Source organism: Acinonyx jubatus, chromosome A3, assembly GCF_027475565.1.
Source record: "Acinonyx jubatus isolate Ajub_Pintada_27869175 chromosome A3, VMU_Ajub_asm_v1.0, whole genome shotgun sequence".
NCBI lineage: Eukaryota > Metazoa > Chordata > Mammalia > Carnivora > Felidae > Acinonyx > Acinonyx jubatus.
In genome coordinates, this window is record NC_069388.1 from 121,190,536 (window position 1) to 121,204,574 (window position 14,039).

The following is a 14,039-nucleotide window of genomic DNA, read 5'->3' on the forward strand; positions in this document are numbered from 1 at the left end:
TACACCTTACACACATGCTCAATTATAGCTATCTGTCCCAGACAATGCTGACTTTTACAAAGTATCACAAGGTTGTGATCATTACTACATAAAGCTCCATGAAATGGGATGACTAATCAATAAACATAAGCATGAGATGGAATGAAATATATATTAAGAAATATATACTGTATTAATTTAGCATAGACAGTAACATATTCTGTAGACCTTCTTGCACAATGTAGTGACACACCACTGTGTTATTAATGCTTTGGAAAAATTTATTTATTCTATTCCATTAGTGTATTTTAACAAACATTGCTTTGGGACAGTATCCCTGCCAATTTATGTTTATGAGACTGTCAACATAATTTACATGCAGACAAAAATATGATACAATATTGCCAATGCAGAATTGGCTTGTCAAATGATATTGTCACGAAAAAATGAAACAGTACCCCAGCTGAGGAACTGAGCATATTCATCACTGTTGGCTGAACAGAATTTGAGGTGACACGCTGAAATACATTTAATGCCTTTTTTTCATGCATCAAATGAATAAAAAGTGAATGAATGAGGTACTTCTGACTGCCATATACCATGCAAAAGCAAATAGATTTCTTGTTTCCCAAGGAAAAAAAAAATAAAAAGAATACATGGGTTTTTCTGAAATAGTTGACGAATTATATTTATTATTCATCTGGAAAACTGAGGATGCTACAAAAATCATGAACAGTCTAGGTGTTCAGCCACAGTGATGCAGTGATTGAAATTGTAATGGAAGGATATCCTGTCAATTTAGAGGTCTTGACTCACTCAGGATGAAGAGCTGGGGTGGTATGGAATGATAGTGATATGGCCCGGGAAGCGATGATAACAGTATAGGAGATTTTAATACAAGTGTTTCCTTTACAAGTGAACAATTAGAATTGTGGGCTTGCCTTTAAAGCACTTGGAAAACTCCAACCCCAAAGCCATTGTTTCTGGACCCTGGTAGGTTCCAGTCCTGGTTCCATCTAAACATATCTGAGCTTCAGTGGTATGTACGTAAATACTTAAGTCAAATATTTTCTAACTCTGTGTTGATGGTGTGCAAATTCTAATTATTTCACTGGGCAAAGAATACCCAGAAAGGACAACAGGGATGGTCACAGACTTTTGAGTCTGGAAGGAACTGCTCTCCGGGAGCTGTCTTCACCCACTGATGTAAGGTGTTCCAGGATGGAGGCTTTGCTTGCTCTGGCCCTTGAAGGTGATGTTAATATACCTGTAGCTTGTCTGCTGGCTGGCTGTCTGATATGAGGGGAGCAAGTACCTTTGTTTTCACAATCGTGCCTCTACTCCTAGGAATCCTTGAAGTAAGTGAACATGGCTCTAGTAAATGACTCTGTGGTTATAACATTCATGCCCAGACCTTGTATTTTCAAGGGGAGAAGAAAAACGTCCTGGTCAGGAACTAATGAAAACAACTCATGTTCATGATCTACAGGCTTTTGGATCAGCAGCACACAGAGGACACTGAGTTCTCCCCTGAAACTTTTTGCTAACCAAAATGAAACACAAAAATCACAAAATGAGATCGGGGTGAACTTTGTGTAGCAGTATGGAGAATTCATACTCCAGTCTGAAGTCTTGACTCCCCACATATTCTCTGATCTGGTCCTCAGTGTCATCAAATAAAGAACAAGAATAATATTTCCTCACAGCTTTGTTGTGAGAATTAAAAGGGAAACTGCTGAACTACATGAACTGCCTGATAGTCGGCCATTTTTGATGTACAAAAAATATGTATCATATGGCTCAACAACCACGATCCCAGACACATAGCAAATGCTTATCAGGTGTTGGCTAACTTACATATATTAAATGTTGAAGAAACTCTGCAAACAAAACGGTAGTTTTTACTTCTAGTGGTACTGCTACTGCTGCTATTATTACTATTCCTATCTTAGCTGTTGTTCTCCATCAGTGATATCTGAAATGGAATCTGTGAAATGTAATATGCCAAATACCTCAGTACCACATAAAGCATGTGATGAAACATAAGATAGTCTATGTTAAAATGGATTTAATTTATGTTGCATGTATATAGAACTTGGGCTATTTATCTTTATGTGCTATGAAAACATCAGTCCTATCAGAAAATGTTTTCCCTGAAATCGACCTCTAATCCAAGATCCGAAAAACTCTGTTTAAGCTAATGTCTCTTGTTAGATAGGATAGAACTTGTCATTTTCCATTTTATACCCTCATTGGCAGCATTGTCAAAGCAGCAGCTGGCTCCTGCAATTTGAAGCAGAACATCAATGAATGTCCTAATTAATGGCTGGGCAGAAGAAATGATGACGAGAGGGTGTAGGTGGCCAACACGCCAAGAGGGGTGAAGGGACAGACATAGCTTCTGACAGGGTCCTAGGCCCAGATGCATATACAATTCACTAGTAAAGAGGCAGAGAAAAGGAGCAGAATATGAAGAAGAAAAGTAATACATAAAAGAGGCACTGAGAAAGGAAGTAGGTAGAGGAAGGGGCAATATGTAAAGAGAAAAGAAGGCTGTAGACAAATAGGATGATGCATCATCACTGGTAGCCCACACCTGCTGGGTCTGAGAGAAGAAAGTGTTTGCATTCGGCACCAATTTTAGTGAATTATATGACACCTTTCTCTGGCCAGAAAAAGTTCATCCTGACCCCAGCTGGTGATTAGATGGCGTCCTGGAGAATGAATATGAATAGCTCTTGTAATTTTGATCTCCACATTAGAAATTACCATTGCTATCCTATGAAAGAATTAAATCTATCTTAAAGAAATTATATTAAAGAAATTTACCTTAATAATTACTTATAGACAAATGAGGATAAGAGAGTTTGTGAGGAAAGAGAATTTAAAATAAACAAACAAAAAAATTCTCTTCCTTCTAAGTGCTTGCCAGCATAAAAGATTGAATATATATTATCTTTATTAATTGCATAGAATGATGTACATACTGGTCAAAACCACTAATGAATTTGGCCAATTATTGAATCTAGAATTTTTTAGCTGAAAATCCAAATAGATTCTGATGACATACTCCAAATATATTTGCACCTGAATCAGAATATTTATAGACTCTGAAAAGACTGTCGGAATGTGAAATCATATATAAGTTGGGTTGGGATAATTTTAGTGTCAGATACTAATCAAAGAGCCAAATTAACTACCTAAAATAATCTGAACTTTTTAAAGCCAAGCAAATATGTCAAGACTGAAAAATGCTTCTGAGTGAAAGGACGTTTGTACAGCCTTCACTATATCAGTCAACCTGCTCAGATTATGGCTTCCTGCATCATCCAGAGCTCTGGCCTTTGGCTCTAGCACAGAAAGTGGCATCACAGATGAGGCAAACATTTGATCATGAATGTAGCCACCACTCTATAGATGACAAGAATAAACACTATCAGTTCTGAAGGATGGTATTACAATACCACGAGAGTTTCACTCAAGACACAGTTTTATTTAGCTTCTGTATGTAGGTATCTCGTACATCAAACTCATGCTATAATTTTTTTTTAAAATATACATTTATATAAGTAAAAAAGTGAAAATGTTAAAGAAAAATATTAAACTTATAAGATGCATGTGATTATTCAAAACATGTCAAATCTGTGACCTTGGTCCTCAAATGAACTGTTTGCAAAACACTAGCTTAGATGAAGGCATAGGTGGCTGTTGGCCAAATCCCCAGATGTACAAAGCAAAGAGGGATGTAGCCAAAGTCTGATGAGATCTTCATGGGGGGGGGGGGGGATACTGAGCCGAAACTAACACAAATAAATTAAAATAGCACAAATGTATATTTTTTGTATTTTAGGTACAAAACATCAGCACAAGCATAGGAGGTGTAGGACCTCATTTCACTGCCATTTGTGTGGAAATAACTTGTTTTCTTAATAATATAAAAGTCTTGTGCTTGTGTTTGGCCTCATAGTATATAAGTTGCATTCACATATATTTTACTCTTTCAGCTTTAGATAAGCACAGCTGAAAATGAGTCAAGAAATTCCTAAAAGTCTAAATTTTTTAAAATTTTTTTCATGTTTTATTTATTTTTGAGAGAGAGAGAGTGAGTGGGGATGGGCAGAGAGAGAGAGAGGGAGACACAGAGTCCAAAGCAGGCTCCAGGCTCTGAGCTGTCAGCATACAGCCTGTCATGGGGTTCGAACTCACAAACCATGAGATCATGACCTGAGCTGAAGTTGGACACTTAACCAACTCAGCCATCCAGGCACCCCCTAAAATTCTAAATTAATTTAGGATGTAAATAGAGGAATGTGATGGATGTGCAGAGCAGGGTTAATCATGCTCCAGAAAGGGAGGGGAAAAGAAAAATCAAGTCTCATCACTTTAATCATGTTTTTCATATTATAGTTAAGACAAAATGAAATGACTAAATTTCCACCCTTCTTTACCACAGTTTTGTGCTTTCCTAAATTCCTACTACCCTCTGTCAGTAATCTGTGAACTAATAACAATTTTATTCTTAATTTCATTAATATGCAATACTTTTTTAAATTTACATTAAATTTTAAAACTAGAGTTATAGGGGTGCCTGGGTGGCTCAGTCAGTTGGGCGTCAGGCTTTGGCTCAGGTCATGATATCATGGTTCATGAGTTCGAGACCCACATGAGCCTCTACACCATCCGTGCAGAGCCTGTTTCAGATTCTCTCTCTCTCTTCTTCTTTCTATGCCCCTTCCCCTCTTGCTCTCTCTCTCAAAATAAGTAAATAAACTTAAAAAAAAACTAGAGTTATAAAATATTTATTTTTACTTTTTAAATGGGCTCTATTCTACCTCTTTATAATATCTACATTCTTAACCTTTTGCTTCTTTTTTCCCTTTTTCCTTATCTCCCCATCAGAAGACTATAAATTCAGGAGCACATGCATGTGTATGCATGCACGTGTGTGTGTGTGTGTGTGTGTGTGTGTGTGTGTGTGTGTGTGTTGATCATACTTGGCTGCTGGCAGAGCTGAGTCTTTGCATAGCTGAAATTTTTTTTTTCTATTTTTGTTACATAAAAAACACAAGTAAACTGGGTAAAATATTCTTAAATCACAAAAAAAATTCAAAAGTCTATAGATTTTCATCTGTTACCTTCTGACAGTTGGTGTTTTTGAACAAAAAACTGAGCCTACCTTGAAACTGGTTTCTCTTTAAAACGCTGTATTTCCAGTTTTGCTTTTTCCCCCTTATTGAATGCTTATGAGAATAACATCTATTTATATTTATTTTAATTTAGATTTTTGTTATTACCTGTATAGGTATATTCCTTAAATGATCATGCCTGCAATGTGGTGAGATACTTCATTCTACGTACAGGTGAAAAGAATATATCTTCTGAAAAAATATATATATCTGAAAAGAATATACATCTTCAGGTGAAAAGAATATATGTCTGTTGGATTTTTCCCCGTTTTATTTTTGGATATTGATTAGTCTTCTTTTGTGTTGTTTATTCCCTGTCCACCATATTTATATTTTTATTATTCTTATTTTTATTTATTTACCCTATTGTCCCACATTTTGAGAGGTCTTCTCAAATGTGTTATCTATACCAGAGATTAAACTGTTGCAAATCATACTTGTTTTTCATGACCTCATTACCCTCTTGTGTTCTTAACCTTCTCCCAATTCTTCCTCATCTCACCTCTCTCTTTTCATTTACCATGTTGCTTCTCCAACAAAATCACCTTACTCTTTCTCCGTTTATCATTTTTCTTCCTGTTTTATAAAGTAAAATCTTCTTTCACTCTAAGGAGAATGACAACCAGTGCCCTTAAATTTTCTCCTGGGAGGTAGAACACATTGTTCTCAGAAATTTTCCACTAGTCTTCTGTTAGTCTGCAGAATTTCTTCAATGGCCACATAACCACATGAATAATATCCCTCCACACCATTCCTCTTCTTCTCATCCTTGAACAAGTCAAGACTAATTCATTCTTTGTCAGTAGACAGTGTATCTAGTTTGTCTCCTTTCATCAAAGTTTATTCTCTATACCTGCCTATTCTCTATCAAAGAACTATCATCTTTGCAGTGGTATTTTAAAAAAGAAAAAGACAAAAGTAAGGAATCAACTTTGATACTTCCTTCTCTCACAGTTGCTATATTCTAGCACATTAACAAGTGCTGTGGGTTTAACCTGGTAAACAGACCATTAATATGTTCAATTTTCCACTTCTGTGCTGCCATATTAGCTGCCATATTCCTAGCCCAAGGCACCATGATCTCTGGCTTGGACAGTATAGATGGTCTCCTTACTGGTTTTCCCACATCTACTTTTCTCTTGCCCAGAATGACCTTTTACATGCAAATGAACTTGTGACTTCTCAGGTGAAAATTCAGGGACTTCCCATTGCTCTTAGGATGAAAAATCAATTAATTTCACATTACCTATAAGATTCCACATATCCTGGCACCTGCTCAACTTGCCAGACTCATCTGGCACTCTCCCTGTCTGATATTTCCTTTCAGATTCCTAAACAGAACTTTTTTCTTTTGTTCTAGGATCTTTAGATAATGTTGTTTCTTCTACCAGGAAGGCTTCCTGTTTCCACCCCACACAAAAGATCTGGTTAATATCTACACAAATTTTAGTCTTTAGCTCAAATTACATCATTTGGGAAAATATTCCTTGACATTTCAGATAAAAATTAGTTCTCTGTTACATATCCCAAGTTTATACTCTAATTTTCCTTTATGGTACATTTCACAATGTATAAACTATATTTCTACCATTTTTTGAGTATAGATTTTTTTCCATCTAACTTAAAAGTTAGAAAGCAGGTTGGAAAGCAGGTTGAAGTGCATAAAAACTCTGATCCAATCCAACATTTCAAGTAGACTTTCAGCTAACTACCTCATGCCCTACTGAAAAGGCATCTGGTATATGAAAAACTACAATTCCAAGAATGCACCAGAAACAGGAGTTTTGGCCTTGCCCATAGCAGTTTATTTTGAAGGACTCTGTCAGTTTACTTCCCCAACCCCCCCCCCCCCAAATTAAGTTAGGATCCAGTTAGGTTCTGGTTATTCTAGACTACATCAAAGTCACCTCCTTGAAATTGACAAACTAGTTTCTTCAACTCTCTATATCATCATCTCCCTGTTTTACTTTCTTCTTCATGATTAACACAATTTACTGAATTCCTTATTATTTGTTTGACTCTCCACAAAATTCTTGAGCACAAAAACTCTACCGTGTCCTATTTCCACTATATGCAATCACAAAAGAAAATTGGATAGGATTAGATTTAAATTAGAGGTAAAGAGCCAACTCAACATTATCAACAAAAACTGGCTTAATTGAGAGCTTCTTAGCATGATCTTTTATCTGGGGGCACTAATATCACCAAAGAGAAGTCCTTTTCCAATGTAGTCATAACTACCCTCCACAGACCACAGACACAACTTCAAACACTCATGAGATTGTGTCCTCAACGTTAGTGAAGTAGTCAGAAAGTAAATTATTCTGATCTGTTCACACAGTCTTCATGGCAGGGCCCTGAGGGAGCTAACACAACAGAAGAGGAGGTGATGGCAGGCCAGGGAGAGCCTGTGGCTGCATTCTGGACAGCACGTCATGGGAAGGAACTATAAGGTCCTCTCATAAACATGTCTAGGAAAGAAATTATAGAGTGAAGGAAAGAATGTATTGCAGGTAGGATTCTTTAGGGGAGCAATCAGATCAGCCTCTGTTCAGAAAGCAGCACTTCATTGGACATTCCTACCAGAACTGCCTATCCCATGTTCTGAGCCTTGGGGCCTTGCGTTCCTGTCTCATGTGACTAAGAATGAGTAGCCTCTCTACAGGCACCAGGCTTGCCTTTCAGATTTGAACTGTTCTAGGGCCTGCTGCTTCCCCAGAAAGCCTGAGCCATTAAGGTACTCACAGAGTAGGAATGACCTGGCAGAGATGGAACATAAACTCAGAAACATTGAGTGGGGGCCTATTCAAATACACTTCTTGCTCATATGAATTAGGAATCCTGGTTACGAACCATGTTTTCCCTGCTTCATTGATCCCAGGTGATGGTTTGGGTCTGAGCTGAGAACCTAATCTGAAAAATTATATATTGAGACTGTTGCAGAAATGTGGCTTCCTTCCATTGTCCCAGAACAAAAATTGTCACCTTTCCTTCTTTCCTCGATTTTTCCCCTTTTTCTTAACTTTTGTTACTTTTGGTAACATAGAAAGATTGTTTTGTCCAAAGAGACGTGAAATATTCCAGATGTATTGCACTGAGAGTGTGTGTAGCACAAATCAACTTGCCTTGAGCTTCTCTGATATATAGCCAGTGTTTTAATGTTCCCATTTATACCAATCTGTAATACATCTTCATAGTGTTGGCTTAATCACAAATGACAAGGGTGGAAAATGTAATAAAGACAGGGGCACATTAATCCACTTTGTATGAAAATGTGGAAAGGTAATCCAATTTTGAACTGCTTGCTCCTAAAAAATATAAAAGTTTGTAAGATTTCTATATCTTAGTTGGGAAGAAAGCAGTCAATCCTAATGAGTAGTATTTCATGGTAATGAGGCCTCAGTGCCTTGAGTGTATGCACAGCACTAGAAGACCCAAGCTGAGAAAGGACCCCAGGGGAAAGAGAAAGGAGGCTCTGGGGACCAAGCTGCCTGATGATCTGGAAGCATGTTTTGTTAGGAGATCAACATGCAGATGGCATCCAGATAAGTTCATTCTGTGTGGGCCTCAGAGAGAATCCAGGGCTAGGGATGCTGTCGTGCCTCCCCCCTGCATAATCCCTAAGTCTATTTCATACGAAAGGTAATTCTGACTCTGCTCCCTAAAGACAAGCCAGGGTTCATTTTGTAAACAATCCATAAAAGGGGGTCATCTGGGTGGCTCAGTCAGTTAAGGCTCTGACTTCAGCTCAGGCCATAATCTCGTGGTTCATGAGTTCAAGCCCCACATTGGGCTCTGTGCTGACAGCTCAGAGCCTGGAGCCTGCTTCAGATTCTGTGTCTCCCTCTCTCTGCCCCTCCCCTAACTTTATCTCCAAAATAAAAGCATATAAAATTTAAAAAACATCCATGAAAGGAAGGTAGATGTAGCTGGAGTGCATGTTTCTAGCAAGGGAGATGGGGTGAGGGAGAGAGTGGTCATGACAATGTCAGGTTTGTCCTAAACCACAACTGATGTCATTCTGATAATTATGCACATCTGTACTTGGGGTGTGGTATTCATCAAATGCATGGATATTGCTGCATATTTGGTGCTCATGCTTGGCAGAAGTACAGTAGAGTAAGTATGAACTATGGATTTGAAGGGCACAGAGTTTTAATCTCACCTTTTATTTGCTCTATGATATTGGGCAAATAGTTTAACTTTTCTGAATATCAGTTGCCTTATCAGTACATAGATTGTGTTACTTATCTCACAAGATTGTTAGAAAGACCAAATAATTCTACTCCTATGTATTTCATCAAGAGAAATGAAAACAAAATTCATTTAAAACATGAATAAAAACCCATGCATGAAATATTCACAGTAGCATTTTACATAATAGCCAAAACTTGGAAACAACCCAGATGTCCATCAACTGATAGATGGATAAACAAAATGTGGTACATCCATACAATGGAATATTAACCTATCATAAAAAGAATGAAACACTGAGAAGTGTTGCAACATGCATGAAACCTTAAAAACATTATGTTAAGTCAAAGAAGCCAGTCACAAAAGATAACATATAAGTCCTTTCATATGAAATGTCAAGAAAAGGGTTACAAAGAGACAGAAGTTCTATTAGTGATTGCTTAGGGCATGAAAAGGGCAAAAGAGAGGTGAATGCTAAAGAGTACAGAATTCCTTTTTGAGGAGATAAAAATGTTCTACAATTGACTGTGGTGGTTGCACTTACCTGTTAATAAACTTAAACCTTAAACCGTTGAATTGTACACTCTAAATAGGTGAAACATATGGGATATGAATTATATCTCAATAAGGCTATTTAAAAAAAGATGTGGCACCTGTGTGGCTCAGTCGGTTAAGCATCCAACTTCAGCACAGGTCATGATCTTGTGGTCTGTGGGTTTGAGCCCTGTGTTGGGCTCTGTGCTGACAGCTCAGAGCCTGGAGCCTGCTTCTGTGTCTCCCTTTCTTTCTCCCCCACCCCCCATTCTCTCTCTCTCTCTCTCTCTCTCTCTCTCTCTCTCTCAAAAATGAATAAACATTTTAAAAATTAAAAAAAAATAAATATAGGAGATAATGTATAAAAAGGCTCTTATTCCTATAGTAGACATGTGATAACTACATAATAACTGGTATTACTACTCACCATTTTCATCCCAATATACACGTATTATTAAATATATAGAAAGTTCAGAGTATACTATGCTCACTTTGAATTTCACATTTTCATACCTGATTAAAAGGGGTACACTCTAGAAATTAAGACAAAATTGGAAATAACTTACATAGCCTTGAAATGACAAGAGTTCACTCAGCCTTTCCTCCATGACCAACCAGCCTCACTCCTAAGGTAGCACTTTCCCTCCACAGACCACATCTCTGTACCGGGGGCATTCAGTCCAAGTGTCTGACTCAGTGATTTCACCCTGGGTGGCCCAGCATCCTATAAAAGAGACTGACTGAGTAAATCAAATCAGATCTGACCTTCAGGAGCTTGGGAAGTTAGTAAAGAGCCTTCTTCATGAACATAACACAAGGGAGTAGATCTTATCACTTTTGAGAAATGACTACATCTGAAGAGACTCATGGCCCAAGTAGTACCAAAGTGACTAGAGCAGAGGACTTAACTTCCGTTGTCATATTGCATGCACAACATCATGAGATCAACTTGTAGTCAGCCATCAGTGCCCCGTTGTGGTGGAATGTTAGTGTGTCAACTTAGCTAAGTGCAAACTATGCTTCCCTGCAGAGTTGTGGGTTAGTGTGGGCCACAAAATACATTTTTCATAAGATTCAGAGGTTAGCATGAAACAGCAGACATATTTTTTACAGTGATGACTTCTCTGAATTGGTTCTGGGTTGTCTGGAATTGATTATTCGACCTATATTGAAAGTGAAGGGTGTTTTTGACCATACCTACAATGGTAAAAGAGACTCTAATAGTTCATGTCATGCATTAATATAACAATTATTTAATTAGCCATCTGCATACACATTTAATTAAAGGCCAATGGAAAGTTGGCAAGTATTTGCTGTCACAGAACACTGTAGGAAAAATAAATTGTACAATGTTTGGTTGGTTATGTGTAAATGCACCAGAGAAATTGGAGAAATAAAATTATTTGGGGGGGGGGGGTTGAATTTCCAACTCAGGATATGTGTCTTACGGACTTACCTTAAGGTAACCCCAAGTGAGATGTACCCTTGTACTTTCTTTCTTTGACTGCAGGCGGAACCTGTGACTTACTTTTAGCCAATAGAATATGGCAAATGTATAGATTCCACCATAATGCAATTATATTATGTCATATAAGGCTCCATAAAAACAGACCATAGAGAAATCCTTCTTCTGAATTTGAAAAAAGAAGCCACCATGAGTTCTATAGTTGCTTGGAAATGGAGTTTGCCAACAAACACATGAGCTTGGAAAAGGACTTGGGCCTTAGCTGAGACTAATGTTCCAACCAATGCATGGACTACAGCTTTGTGCAATCCTAAACAAAGGGTTTATTTGAAATCCTGACACATGGAATTTGTGGAATATAATAAAATGGAGGTTGTTTTAAGTTGCTAAGTTGTGGTAAGTTGTTATACAGCAATAGAAAACTAATAAGCAAGGGACTTGGAAGTTTCTATGATGGCTTTAAAGAAAACCTTTGTATCTTAGAGCCACAGGCTCGAGATTTTTGAAAACCAAACCCAAATCTAATCCTGCAGATGGTTTAATTATAATTAAAACTGAATTCTCAATTTTATAAGCTCTCACAATAAAGTTAGGACATTGACTAGAAATAAAACCGACTCTGAAAATTGGGATGGGGACATATGAGTTTATTTCAGTGAAGCTGGTGACCACTAATCCCTACTTTTTGCCAAAGAGCCTGTGAAAATTAGTTTCCCCTTGATTAGTGAACTTCTAATGGCTTCTCCTGTAATATAGTTGCCTTACAAAGGGCTGATGATTGTCCTAATGGACATATCCTCACCACTACTTTTTCAGCTGATGATTGTCCTAATGGACATATCCTTACCACTACTTTTTCAGCTATAATCAGCCTCAAATTCTAGCAGGTAACTCACAGACTGTGAAGTACAAGGTATGACCTGTGAAGAGGGCAATATACACCCAAATAACTGCATGATTTTTACAATGTATCAGCCAAATCCATGGGGGTTGGAATGGGTCCTAAGAATGTGGGATAAGGATGGGAGGAATATAATATTGGACTGAGCCAAATTTATTATTGATACAAGCTTACTAGAGAGATTTTGGAGCCACTATATTAGCTCAGGTGTCTGGAGTGATTCTACTAGTTTGTTTGGTTGGTTGGTTGGTTGACTGAAATTCGGACTCAAAAGTGACCTATATTAAGTGAAGTTGAAGTACCCAAAATTCCCTAGCATATTATAGAGGAAAATATTAGTTTGTTTGGTGAAATTAGAATTCTAGAGTATATTTTTCATGTAACATACTACCCTGTTACTATCCCACAGGATACATTCTTCACCTAAGCTATGCAAAATACACTGGCAAGGAGAGCCCCAGCATCCTTTCAGAACTCTCTGGTACATCTTTACTCTCTGCATACCAGGACTGATAGCAGGAACTACTGCCAGTGAACTGGGCTCCTTGCATTCATTGGGAGCAATGGGATTCGAAAATTCTAAGAGCCAAGAGATAGCACTTCATCACCAAAATCAAAGTAAGAGAGGTTACCATATTAAGTTGCAGAGCCAAAGCAGTGACCAGGTTTTAGAGTTGCTTGGTTGATAATGGAATCCCCAGAACTGAAATCTATGGGCAGACCATTAAAGTCTTACTTGAGGGGTGCCTGGGTGACTCAGTCAGTTAAGTGACCAACTCTTGATTTTGGCTCAGGTCCTAATTTCATGTTCATGAGTTTGAGCCCCTTGACAGTCTCTGTAGTGACAGCATGGAGCCTGCTTGGGATTCTTTCTCCTTTCTCTGCCCTTCTTCCTCTCTCTCCCTCTTTCTCTCTCTCAAAAATAAATAAATAAACATTAAAAAAGTAAACTCCATTAAAAAAATAAAGTCTTGAGGTGCCTGGGTGGCTCAGTTGGTTAAGCATCTGACTTTGGCTCAGGTCATGGTCTCCTGGTCTGTGGGTTCAAGCCCTGCATCAGGCTCTGTGCTGATAGCTCAGGGCCTGGAGCCTGTTTCAGGTTCTGTGTCTTGCTCTCGCTCTCTGCCCCTCCCCCACTCACTTTCTGTCTCTCTCTCAAAAATGAATAAACATTAAAAAATTATTTAAACAAATAAAATAAAGTCTTAGTTGATTTGTGTTAGCAAGAATCTCTCTCTGACTTGAATCACAACAAAAGGCAGTACCAATCTATCAATCAATTCTCAACTTTGAGCCAATTCACAGACACAGAACCTCTTAAATGAAGAGGAGGCTGATACCTCTTAAGGAATAATGCTTCCATACTGCCAACATTTATACATCTTTCTCCTACCCTTCCTCAAAAAAATCTGTGGCTTAACTATTTACCAGAATGATAATACACTGGGAAGGGAAACTAATCTCACATTTTAGGAATAACTGACATTGATTATAAACTGACTTTAAATCCCAGAGGTCCAGAATATCACTTTAGTCTACTAATCAGAAAAGGGGCTTGTGAAGGTAGGAAGATTAATGGAATTTTATTGAGTTGTCAGTCACAGTGCACCTGATGAGTCACCAGTCACACTCTATTTATTTTCCATATTTCAATATACACAATTAATGTAGATTAATTATACGTCTGGTAGAATATCCACATTGGTTCCCTGACCTATAGGATGTAGACTATTATTATAGAAAAAGTCAAAAGTAAAATACTGTAATTAACTGCTTCTCT

At 37.8% G+C, this 14,039-nt stretch overlaps 1 protein-coding gene across 1 annotated transcript in view; it reads right to left on the reverse strand.

Moving 5' to 3' along the window:
• Positions 1 to 14,039, reverse strand: part of TDRD15 (tudor domain containing 15) — a 688,321-nt gene that overhangs the window by 170,973 nt on the left and 503,309 nt on the right. The gene's annotated exons all lie outside the window — the stretch shown is intronic.